Source organism: Phasianus colchicus, chromosome 2, assembly GCF_987193195.1.
Source record: "Phasianus colchicus chromosome 2, bPhaCol1.hap1.1, whole genome shotgun sequence".
Lineage (NCBI taxonomy): Eukaryota > Metazoa > Chordata > Aves > Galliformes > Phasianidae > Phasianus > Phasianus colchicus.
Window position 1 is genome coordinate 101,849,520 of NC_143437.1, and position 12,152 is coordinate 101,861,671.

General features: G+C 40.2%; 1 protein-coding gene across 2 annotated transcripts in view; it reads right to left on the reverse strand.

Moving 5' to 3' along the window:
* Positions 1-12,152, reverse strand: part of LDAH (lipid droplet associated hydrolase) — a 109,187-nt gene that overhangs the window by 77,481 nt on the left and 19,554 nt on the right. The window lies entirely within an intron of this gene.

The window sequence follows — 12,152 nt, forward strand, 5'->3', positions numbered from 1 at the left end:
TAAAAGTCTCGTGGCAATAACAGAGACTGGCCCAGCATAAGCAGTGACTGGGAAAGAGAAGGAGTCAGAGCTGTAGTTAAACCAGTACATGTAGGAATGGCATACAGAAGTAACACTGGGTTCATTCCTCTTCTTCCCTTCAAACAGTGGGCATTTGGCTTTGTCTTTTGCTCTTCAGACAGCACAAAGTAAGTTCACTGACCTCCAAAGAGGCATTCCCTCAATGCAGGGTTTCTGAAGTAGCATCTACTGACTCCAGAGAAGCAGCTCAGCAGGTACGCAGAGCCCACCAGAACAGTCATGCTCAGAAGCTCTTTCAGCACAGAGACATGGGCAGAATATCGAAGCCTTTCACTCTGTGTCATCTATTACACAGCTTCACCCCTCACTTACATGTAATAGACTGATCTCAGATGCTCAAAAGTTTTTGGTTTTTTTTTTTAACGTTAGAAAAATATCTAATCTTAAAACAGTGTTATTTTTACTGAAGCACATGGATTTAGAAAGGGGAAAAAAAGGTATCAGTTATTTTGTGCTTCTACCTTTTTGCAAGCTTGAAATGAAAGGAGAATTAAAAAGAAAAACCTAAGAACACACAGCCAAATTTTTGCAAGCTGGTTTCCAAAACAGCAGCAACCTAAAATTCCCATGGGATACAGAGACAAGCCATACTTTTCAACCCTTCCTACACCCCTAATTTTATTAACCTATACAACATTAACCTCATTTTCTTTTCTCATTTTTATACCTCAAAATTATATCAATTATGGGGCTTCAAAGACAATAAAATCAAATCTATACATCATTTGTGAAGCTCCTTGAAGAACAGAGGAAGCCTGTTGTTCAGCAAGGCTGACGATGGAGGTAGCAGCAATGCAATATAAAGTGCAGCACTACAAGAATATCTCAGTTCTGGAATATAATCACAGCAATTCTAAAACCAGTCCTTCTTCCTTCCATTTTTCTGAGCACCAGTTTAAACTATTCTGGCATTTTATAATACAGAACAAGGAAAGACAGGAAAACAGCAATAGCTGCCTTTCAAATTTCAGTGCTCTTTCCCATACTCAGGCAGGTGAACACAAAATGTAACGACTCTCATCACCGAGGCATCAGCTGAAGTAAAAAGATTTAAGTGTGCCAGGGAGCTTCAGGTTGGCTATTAGGAAACATTTCTTCTCTGAAAGAATGGTGAGACAGTGGTACAGGCAGCCCAGGAAAGTGGGGGAGCCACCATTGACGGAGGTGTTCAAGAACCACGGTGATGTGGCACTGAGGGACATGGCTGGTGGGGATGGGTTGATGGTTGGACTAGGGGATCTTAGAGGTCTTTTCCAACCTTAATGATTCTACAGTTCTATTCCATGACAAATCACAGGGTAAAGCTTTAGATCAAATATGACACAGAGTTCACAGAGCTCTCTCAAAGCTCAGTGATACTTTTTTGGGGAAAATAAGATTTTTATCCTGTGATGAATGGAAGGTGCATGTCAGACAGGTAAAAGAAGATCCAGGAATGTGAAGTAAATCCCCTTCTCCCACTCTCCATACACATCTGCTCACAGTAAAAGACATTCTCAGGGCTCAGCTGTTAGATTTGCTATTGATGAAAATGTCTTGAAGAGGTATGAATGAGAACCAAATTCAGCATGCAGGCACAGAGGCAATGCAGTACTTACTCATGCATTTTAAGGATTTCCCAGTATATCAAAACAAAACTATGTTCTTGCACTCAGCCCCTAAGTGTCAAAAAATGGAAAGTGTAAGCAAATGTAACGTTAACCTTCATGATTCGAAGGTTATTCCAATTGTTTGAATACCACATTAATTCTCAAACACCTCAGAGCACCTGAATCATCCACACATGCCAGCAAGCCTCAAGTTGCAGTCATCTGAACCAAGAAGCAAATCTGAAGCAATTACTCTCAACTGTGCTTAATTTTAAACTGCATTTACGTTACTTCATATAAAAAAAATAATGTATGTAAACAATATATGTAAGCAATGACCAGGTTAAAGACACAAAAGTGTAAGACACTGCAGATCAGCTTAATTTGCAAAAAACTTTTAAGCATTTTATGAGAAGAATGTGTTACTTGGACAGTTTATTCAGCCAGTCAGAACACAGAGAGGCCACTTTATGTGGTTCAGTAACAAGAACTCTTTTCCTTCGCTGTTCTTCCCCATAACACAACTCAGTTCATTCACCTATTCTATTACAACTCCAAGTCTTTCCATGTTTAACTTGAAGATGAAACTCACTTGCTTTTTTGATGCATTCCATGTTCTTGTTAGTGCTTTTTCCAATAAATTAACATTTTAAACACCAGTGGCTTTCTTCTTATAAAGACAGCAGTGAGGAGACAGCAACTTCTATAACTTTCTAACTCAGTGTATCACTAATAATCACTTTCATCCTGATTTCATGTTATTTCCTCTACAAAATGTCATAAGGACAAACTTGGCCTGACCCTAAAAAAATACCATTACTGGAGATGCTGCACTTGCAAGAAGGAAGTTACAAAGATTCAGGAAGTTCAAATCTAAGTACATATACCACCAATGCAATTCTATTCCTACTTAATTCTGAATGCAAAACAACACTTACACTAAGTTTATCTTAGAAGTCAAAGATTTTAACCAATCCTCACAAGCAATGACAGCTTTTGTGCTTCACAAATTGTTGAGAATTTTGAATTCTTCCACAATATTAAAATATTAATGTAAAATATAAACTTTAATTACAAGTTAATTAATTACCATTACTAGTATTGGACAACCATGTGCAAAAGCAATCCCGAAACTTGCTGAGGGACGTGCAATGAATTTCACAACTGTGAAATACTTCAGGTTATAAAGATATACACCAGATCATATAAGAAAAGTCTTCTATCCCACAAGGGGCAGCTCAGGCATGTAAAGAGTTCACTTTTAAATGAAGCAGAGACTGAAAGAAAAAATGAAAGTAATTCTTAGCAGCTCTGGAAGGTATACCAGAAAATGCTGAAGAAGGTGGGGAGCAAAGAAAATTTCTGTGCAGCTAAATCACCCCAAATCAACTAAAGGGTTTCCTGCACCTTGTTCTGAACTGAACTTTTGGGCACTGCCCTGTCCTGCAGGACATCCCTTGGAGCATTCAGCTGTCTCCAAAACTGTACCATCTGCAGCAGCAGTAGTTGGCACTGGGCTGCAGAGCTCCATGCATTTCTCAAGCAGTTGTCTTCTGTTTCCTCTGGGACCTCAGCAGGACCATAAAGAATAGAAGCAGCTACATGAATAGAAGAAGGGAAACACACAGCAGTGGGCTTACAGAGAACTTTGAGGAACTGGAAAACATGCCAGTAATTACCATGAGTTTAATTTTAGAAATAATCCACAGTTTCAGAATTAAATATGTATACCACAGTATAATCTCTCGCAACAAAAGCAACTGCAGGCTTTTTGTTTGTTTGTTTGTTTTTAAATGAGCAGCCATAAATCACATTTGAAATCCAGGGGCGCACAGCAGGACCACACAAAAGTCATTTTTGTGGCAGTGGTTCCAAGTGTCTCCTCGCAGAGCTGCCAAAGCTCCCAGCTCCAGCCAGAAGGATCGACATGACAAGTTCTTCACTCAAGGAAACTTAATCCGTTTTTGGCATTTGACCAGCCACCATGGAAGAAGATGCAACTCCTCTATGTTAGTGAATGGAAAGCTGCCCATGCAGATGTCGGGAGGATTTAAATGGAAAAAAAAAAAAAATACAATGATGTTCTCACACTTGGGAAAAAATTGCAAAAACTGACACTGCAGTTGACAGTCAGGCCTTTAAAGGAAACACACGTTTCTATGCCATGGAGGGTCAAGAAGTTGCAACTAAACTTGTCAGTAACTACTGAAGGATCAGCACAACCTCCCATCAATTAAACTTCCACCTGCTTGCAGATCCAGGGGACTGAGATTCTTAGCCCCATGTTCTGCTTAGAGATTATGCACTAAGGGAGCATCATCAGCCAAGGAGCAAACAATTACAAGGATGTGTTTCTGCAGAAACACATGTGAAAGCTCCATTTGATCCCCTTTAACTGTGGAATCATGAATTTGGCTGGGAAGTACCTTAACATACTGGTGAGAGGTGTGAAAACAGGGAATCTCCAAAGGATTCAGCCAGGTGCCAGTAACTGCTTATTACAGAGGTTTTTCAGGAATATTTCACATTTTCTCTCTATAAATAAAGGTGAAAATATGTAAGATTTTAGCCTGATAAAGCTGTAAAATTTACATATGAATTTTTATAATACACATTCTTTAACATGTATCTGCTTTGTGAAATGCATTTGCCTGCTATTCTCAAACACTGTTCCACCTTCAGTGCAAACACGGGTTTCATGTACTTCTAAAGAGATCCTATGGACATCCTGATAAAACCTGTACTAAACAAACAATGTTGCTTTTGCCCAAGAGACAGTAGTGCCTTGAGTCTGTGAATAAGAATTCCCTGCTAGAAATTGTGATGAGAAAACACGTGCCTGTTCCTTCAAATTAATGACTGAAAGTATTTATCCACACAGATAAAACATCAAGTCTGGAATGGAATGGAAGCCCGGTGAACTTGATCTGTGATAAGGTGATATTGCAGGGGTATAATATAGTTACAAAGTCCATGGACTTATGTAAATATTTACCTTTAATATCTCAATCAGGTAAGACACACGCAGAAAAATAAATATACATATGAATGATTCTTTTCGCACACCTGTAAAGAAATGGTTCTTGGAATCGATTGATATATAAAACAGAAAAAAATGGAGCCCACAACGGAATAGTGAACTTTTCACTACAATTCTAAAAGCAACAACCAGGCCGTCCTGAAGGGCAATTAATTTTTGCATACAGATTAGACATTAACCTTTTTAATTAGTTCTCCTGGTACACACTAGCAAATACACAGCCTCTTGTGCACTCACTTAAGCAGATGAAGACATTTTACTACTTTAGACATGTAGAGATGGTTGACCTCAACTGTACTGCAACCCCTCCTGCAGGCTTTACCTTGGGTCTCAAATTCCCAGTGGGACTTGTTCAGTTGAGTTCACTGACTGAAGCAGACTTGGAACAACAGAAAGTAATCTTCTTCCAAAGGAAACAGAGGAGAACAAAGGATGTAGCAGAAGAGGAACATGAGACTTGGTGTCACATGGGTTCACAATAATGTCAATGAAACATCTGAATAAAAACGCAACATTGATGAGACAAATTCAGCCAGAAAAAGACAAAGACAAAAATAAACAATTCAAAAACAAGATCACCACAAATTGTTTTGTTTGGATAAATAGCTCCGCAGATTCTATCAGTTTTGAATAATGTACAAGAAGGAAGTAAACAAATTCAGAAGGCAACAGAAATTACATTTTGCAAGGGGTGTCCAGCAGGGACAGGGAGGTGATCGTCCCACTCTGCTCTTGTGAGGCCACATCTGAAGTACTGTGTCCAGGTCTGGAGCCCCCAGTACAAGAAGGACAGAGAGCTGTTGGAGAGGGTCCAAAGGAGGGCCACAAAGATGATCAAGGACTGGAGCACCTCCCCTATGAAGACAGGCTGAGGGAACTGGGCTTGTTCAGCCTGGAGAAGAGAAGGCTGCAGGGTGACCTCATAGCAGCCTTTCAGTACCTAAAGGGAGCCTACAAACAGGAGGGGAATCAACTCTTTGAAAGGGTAGATAATAGCAGGACAAGGGGAAATGGTTTTAAGTTGAGGGAGGGAAGATTTAGGTTGGATGACAGGGGGAAGTTTTTTATAGAGAGAGTGGTGAGGTGCTGGAACAGCTGCCCAGAGAAGCTGTGGATGCCTGGTCCCTGGAGGTGTTCAAGGCCAGGTTGGATGGGGCCCTGGGCAGCCTGGTCTGGTATTAAATGTGGAGGTTGGTGGCCCTGCATGTGGCAGGGGGTTGGAGATTCATGATCCTTGAGGGCCCTTCCAACCTGGGCCATTCTGTGAATCGGTATCAGATATTTGTCTATCCTGTACTGTTGCTCAGACTACAAAAAAGTATAAGCTTGTGGGACTTTATTTTTATAAGGACTTTATTTTTTCTTAAGATAGATGAAACATTCTATAAACAAGCAAAAAATTGGCTATGGCAGCATGAAAACAGTTAATATGGGATAAAAGTCTGCAATTGTGTTGCTGTAATTTCTGTGGAAAGAAAAGATTTCTTTTTGCAGCTCAGGGATGTCAACAGAATGCAACATTTAAGAGAACAGTAAGGTTATTTTTGTTATCAGTCTCCTGAAGTAGAGAAAGGCGAAGCAATAACCTATTCTGCACACAATAAATCAAGAAGAAAACGTAAGAGTGACCATGCAGCTAAGGACGTTTGCACTGGCTCTGAGTAGATGCTCCATGAAGACTTTAACTGAAACACTTCCAACACCTTCCTTCTCCATCAGCACAACTCACCATGTACAAGCACATATTTTAGCCATTTCCAACCTACTGTGAAGAGCTTCTGTTTCATAAGACTTTAATAACAGATATAAAGGATCTAAAACTTGAAGGCAGAAAGGCATTACATAAGTACATATTATTACATATATTTATTCTTACTGAAGTTTTCAGATCCATCAAGAATAACCAAGAGTTGCTTTCAAAGATGGATATCAGGACAATAATCAAAATCCTCCATCACGTGCATAACAGGAAAACAACAGACCAGCAGCAATGATTTACTGAATTTTTGGTTCTATTGTCCTCATAATCTAGCTACTGAATGTAATGGGGGATGTTATTTTGAGTAATGCTGCAGCCATTGATAGAAGCTACTATCAGGACAGAAATAAGGCCTTGCATTACCTACAGTTTGAAAGGAGAAACCTATTTTTCCTGATTTCCAAAGAGATCACTACATCAAAATATTAAGTATCGGTGGAAATCCTATCAGCTCAGACACTTCTAGCAGTAGCTACTAGGAAGGAGACATACATTACACACATATATATGCATTAATAGCACATGATTCACACAGAAAAACTGGATTTACATTATAGGTAGAACTTTCAGCAGGTAGTTTTTTCTTCCTTTCTGCCTCAGACATTGCATGAAGAGAAACAGATTCTTCTTTAAATGGTCAAATCAAGCAAAATACCATAGAACACAATATTTCCATAACTCAGGCCAAGTTGAACTTCTGCACGTTGCAGGGGAGGGATTATTTCCTCTCTTGATTATGCTTTGTGGCCAGGGAGGCAGGAAGAACCATGCTGAAAACGCCTCATTAACAGGGAGAGGACATGGAGAGAAGACTACAGATTGAGAAATTTCAGTCAGTCACTTCAGTAAGTCACATCTGCCACCCAGATTTAGTAGAGGGAATTACTGTCAAGCACAGTTGGATCTTCAACCATCCTGTCATTACTCTGCCTCCTCAAACTTAACAAGCCTAAATGTGCCAAACCCCTGTCAGAGGTACTTGTGGAGCACTGGGAAATTCAACAAAAGTGGCATATTTCGAGCCTAGATCTGACATACAGGCTCTTCTTCGCATGAGGAAGTTTTTATTTTTAATGATATTTTTTTCTTTTCTGAAGACAATGTAAGCTGGTGGGTTGATCCAGTAAACAAAGCAAAACTGTCAGCATATTTTAAAATATTACTCACAAACAAGTAGTCCATAAGCACCTAAGTAATGGAGCGTAGCATCCTAAGAATTGAATTTTCTAATATCTAATACAGGACAGAAGACTTCTTTCCTTCGGGGAGTACTCTACTGGTCTGTACATCTTCCATCCAAATTATTATTCTTTTTGTACCTTTGAGGTCCCCATCACCGACAAAGATTTGGGGAAAGTCAGCTCATACATTCAAAGTTTTACATACAAATTACTTTTACCCTGAAGGAGTAATTTTCACAAAAAGTCTAGTGAAATACAGAGACCCTCAAAGAAATTTGATTTCAATCCAGACAGCACATCTCTTTGACAAATCTGCAAGAACTTGACCGAGAAAGATTTCGTTAATCCCAGTCAGAGAACAGAAATAACAGACTGTTGTGGCTTAACCCAGCAGGCAGCTCAGCACCATGCAGCCATTGGCTCATCCACCAGTGAGGTGGGAGAGAGAAAGGGAAAAAAAGATAAAACTCATAGGTTGAAATAAAGGCAGTCTAATAGGACAGAAAAGGAAGGCAAAATGACAATCATCATTGTAAAAGAATACGCAAAGCAGGTGATGCACAGTGCAATTGCTGACCAATGCCCAAATAGCCTCTGAGCAGTTGGTTCCCTCCAATCAACTCCTCAAGTTGATTACTGGGTCAGCATGGCACCATATGGCACAGAACATTATTTTGGACAGTTTCAGTAAGCTGTCCTGGTCCTGTCCCCCCCAGTTCTTGCGCACACTCATCTCTTCAGCCTCTCATGCTGCCCTGCCAGAAAGATGCCCTTGGGTTTGTACAACTACTGCTCAGCAACAACTAAAACATCAATGTGTTATTGATATTATTCTCATCCTAAATCCAAAACACAGCACCATACCATACACTAGGAAGAAAACTGACTATCCCAGCCAAAACCAGAATGCAGACAAAATGCATGCATGAAAGTCAAAGTGCTACTAACCACTAAGAACTCTACCACTTAATATTAAAAGTTAACAGCACCTTTCATGCATGGTCATGTAGGGTGCTGAGCAAGTATATGGTCAATTGAAAATAAGAACCCGTAACTGAGCCATGAACATTCCTGCTACTGATGGAGAGGTATCTGGACAGGTTGGAAGAAGAGATTTTTGTAATCAGAAGGTGGTTTTTTTCTGGTCACTGATTTTGCTTCTTTTCAACAATAAACATAGAAAATGACAGTACACAATGCACATCCTATGGAAGTATGCAAATAAAAAAGTGTTCTGCTGTATTGATGTCCCACTAAAACAGAAAGCTGTGCTCTTAATTCCTTATCCCAGAAACACTGGGATCGTAGGTGCTGGAAGGGACCTCTGGAGATCGTTGAGTCCAACTCCCCCTTTCAAAGCAGGGTGCCTACAGCAGGTCCATAGGAAAGCATCCAGACAAGTTTGGATATCTCCAGAAAATGAGACTCCACAAACTCTCTGGACAGCCTTCTCCAGTGCTCCGTCACCCTCACAGTAAAGACGCTTTTCCTCACATCTGTATGGAACTTTTTATGTTCTATTTTGTACCTTATAATTAGAATACCTGCAGTCAAGGGGAAAAGCACATTAACTTGTCCCACGTAAACTCTTCTATCTAGATTGTTACACTACACAGACTTTGAACTCTAGAATGCAAGCCATTGTCATTGATTGCTTTTGTACTGTGCATACCAGCTACTGGAGAGTGAGAAACTCCTTCGCTTCTGACAATTTTTTTCTTCAGGCAAAAGAAAGAAATTCAAAATAAAGTAACGTACAAATTCTCCATGACAAAAAACTGAAAACTCAAGGTCAAATATAAAGAGCTGGCAGCTTCATCTGGAGCTGCAGAATAAACAAAAGCAGCAGCCGCAAGGAAGGGGTACTGCATTCCCAGCGAATCACTACCACCTGGTGTGACCAGTGGGGTACCAGCTCCTTCCAGAAAAGCCTCAGGATGGAGCGTGTGAAACCACAGGCGTTGTGTGTGCTGAGGACTGACACCATAATTTAACATCAGAAAGTTCTGCAACACGTTCAACCGAAGGAACTCCCTCCCACCTTCTTCCTACCATTCCCACCCCCCTACCACAGCTCACCAGCCTGACTTACACTGGCAGAGCCCTGAGGGGCCATGCTGTGAACCCAAACAGGGAACTGCTCCAACTCCAAAAAGACCCTAGAAGTAACTGTATGTATTTATTTAATTCACAGCATGACCTCTCAAACTATTGTTTTGGCATAACCAACGGGTGGAGTGGCACAGTGCGGTGGGAACAGGAATACCTTATCCCACTATTGTTGACAAACATTTGGATTGTGCAATTATGGCCTTACAAAGTATTTTAAGTGCTCCAAGCAGTAAAAGCTGTTGGATTTCTTGGTGGGTTTCAATATACACCCTATGGTTTTTAACTTCTATACTGCTTCAGGCTCAGGAACATTTGCTTTATGGTCTAAGGCTCAGTGGATACTCAGGCTTGCCTTCCAGTGCCCTGACAAAGTGCCCAAATCCAAATGGAAGTTCTTTTACATCCTAACTTTTAATACAGAAAGGAAGCATAGAAACTTACCAGGAGGGCTTTGCTTACCTGACATTGATCATGTAAGGTCATTACACAGACAGATGGAATACAGGAAAAGAGTTTTAGGACTACCAGCTGGCTTTCCAGAGCCAGTCTGAGGAGCAGCACAGCAGTCAAGTAACACACTCAGAGCACCATGTGGCTGCCTCAAGCCCTCTGCTATAGTCATTATAACAGCACGGAGTTCATCTTCTCTCCACAGAAAGGGCAGTGAACTCATTGCAGTTCCCTCCTGGTTAACTCACTGTCAGAAACACCAGGTATGCTGTTCTACAGGTAATGCTCTGCTCAGGTACAGTAATCTCCAGGACAAAGTTTAATTTCACATACCGTCAATACCAGAGAATGGATCAATGCTGCTGCTCAGCTACTATGTAAAAAAAGCTTGATTTTTTTTTTTTTATGAAGATGTATAAATAAAGGCAGTATCTGTACATACAGCAAAGAGATCCTGCTCAGCCTTTTGGATATAAACATCTACCCTCAGGACAGAATTCTAGACGCAAAATTAAGATGTTTGGGAAGTTGACCACCTTCATTTTTGTGCCCCCAAATTCCCCTTTCCTTTCCATTTCATTCCTTCAGCTGAGATCTGTCAACAGCAGCACTGCTCTGCCTGGAAAAGTGAGCGGAAGATGGGCTCAGGTAAGAATGCATGCAATTCCTTGTACTTGAAACCAGCAGGGGTAAGTGAAGATTAAGGACAAAGCATAGTGTTAGCAGGATGGAAAATACACATCCACACAGAAAACAGCAGGTGAAGATACACAAAGAAAACAAGCTGTTAGTCTCAGCTTAAGATAATCAAAACTCAGTTACCCTACAAGCAGAAATCACATGCAGCTATTTTCAATATTAACAGGAGTGAAGTTACACTATGACTTCCATCTAAAATTTCTCACTGCCATCTAGAAGTACTTAATTCAAACAATTAACATCCAAAACAAAATGATTCCTTTTTTTCAACATAATAAAGAGTTGAAGTATTTAATTGTGTTATTTTCTTTAATGTCCTTTGGGTATTTAGTGCTGAACAAACAGAACATGATATATGTCCTAGCCCAAGGATTTCATGAAACAGAAGGAGTGGAGCTGCCCAGAGTTAAACATTCCAAGAGAGGAAGCATTTGTTGTCTCACTCTATCCAGTTGTGCTTTTATTGTTAATTTATTGTTAGCTGATTGTTACTGAACGCTAACTTAGGGACTCTGGTGATAGATTAGATAAATTTTCCAAATGGGAACAAAGTTTTGTTTGGTACAAATTTGTGGGGACAGTTGAAATGTCTATTGAAAAGCAACCCAGTAGCAAGGCTGGGAACAAAAGCTCCAGCATTCCAGTCCTTACGTTCGTTGCTCTAACTGGGTCTCCTTTATTTCACTCTCCATAACACAAGTTAAAGGCATTTTTATGACCCTCAACAACAAACAGAACCAATTAATCACTGTCACATGAATAGCCTCATAAAACTATTTTTTCTTGTGTGTGTGTATGTGATGCACAAGCAGAGGAGAAACAGTACCTATATATGTATTCAGATGATAGCATGAAGCCAGCCAACATATGACACTGCTGACTATTACAGCAAAAAGCTTTCAAAAAATGCTATATTTTTTCTAATCTTTAAAACAGCTCCCTCTTCTGGCACACCTCTTCCAACAAACCTCACTTGACAGTTAAGGCACTTACTACGCAGTATGGCTGTGAAGGCAAGAAGTGGGCAGCTTAAATTACAGTTCTTGTATAAGTGACTAATTCTAATTAAGTATTTATCTATGATTATCCATATGTTTTTGTCTGCTACCATTTAGACTCCTAAAAATATAACAGATAGATCAATTGAGATCCAAACCCAGACTGAGACAAGAAGCTTGGACGACCCTGAGCTGCATTCACAGAACCACTGAAGTCAGCAGGGATCTTGAGTCCACCTGGTT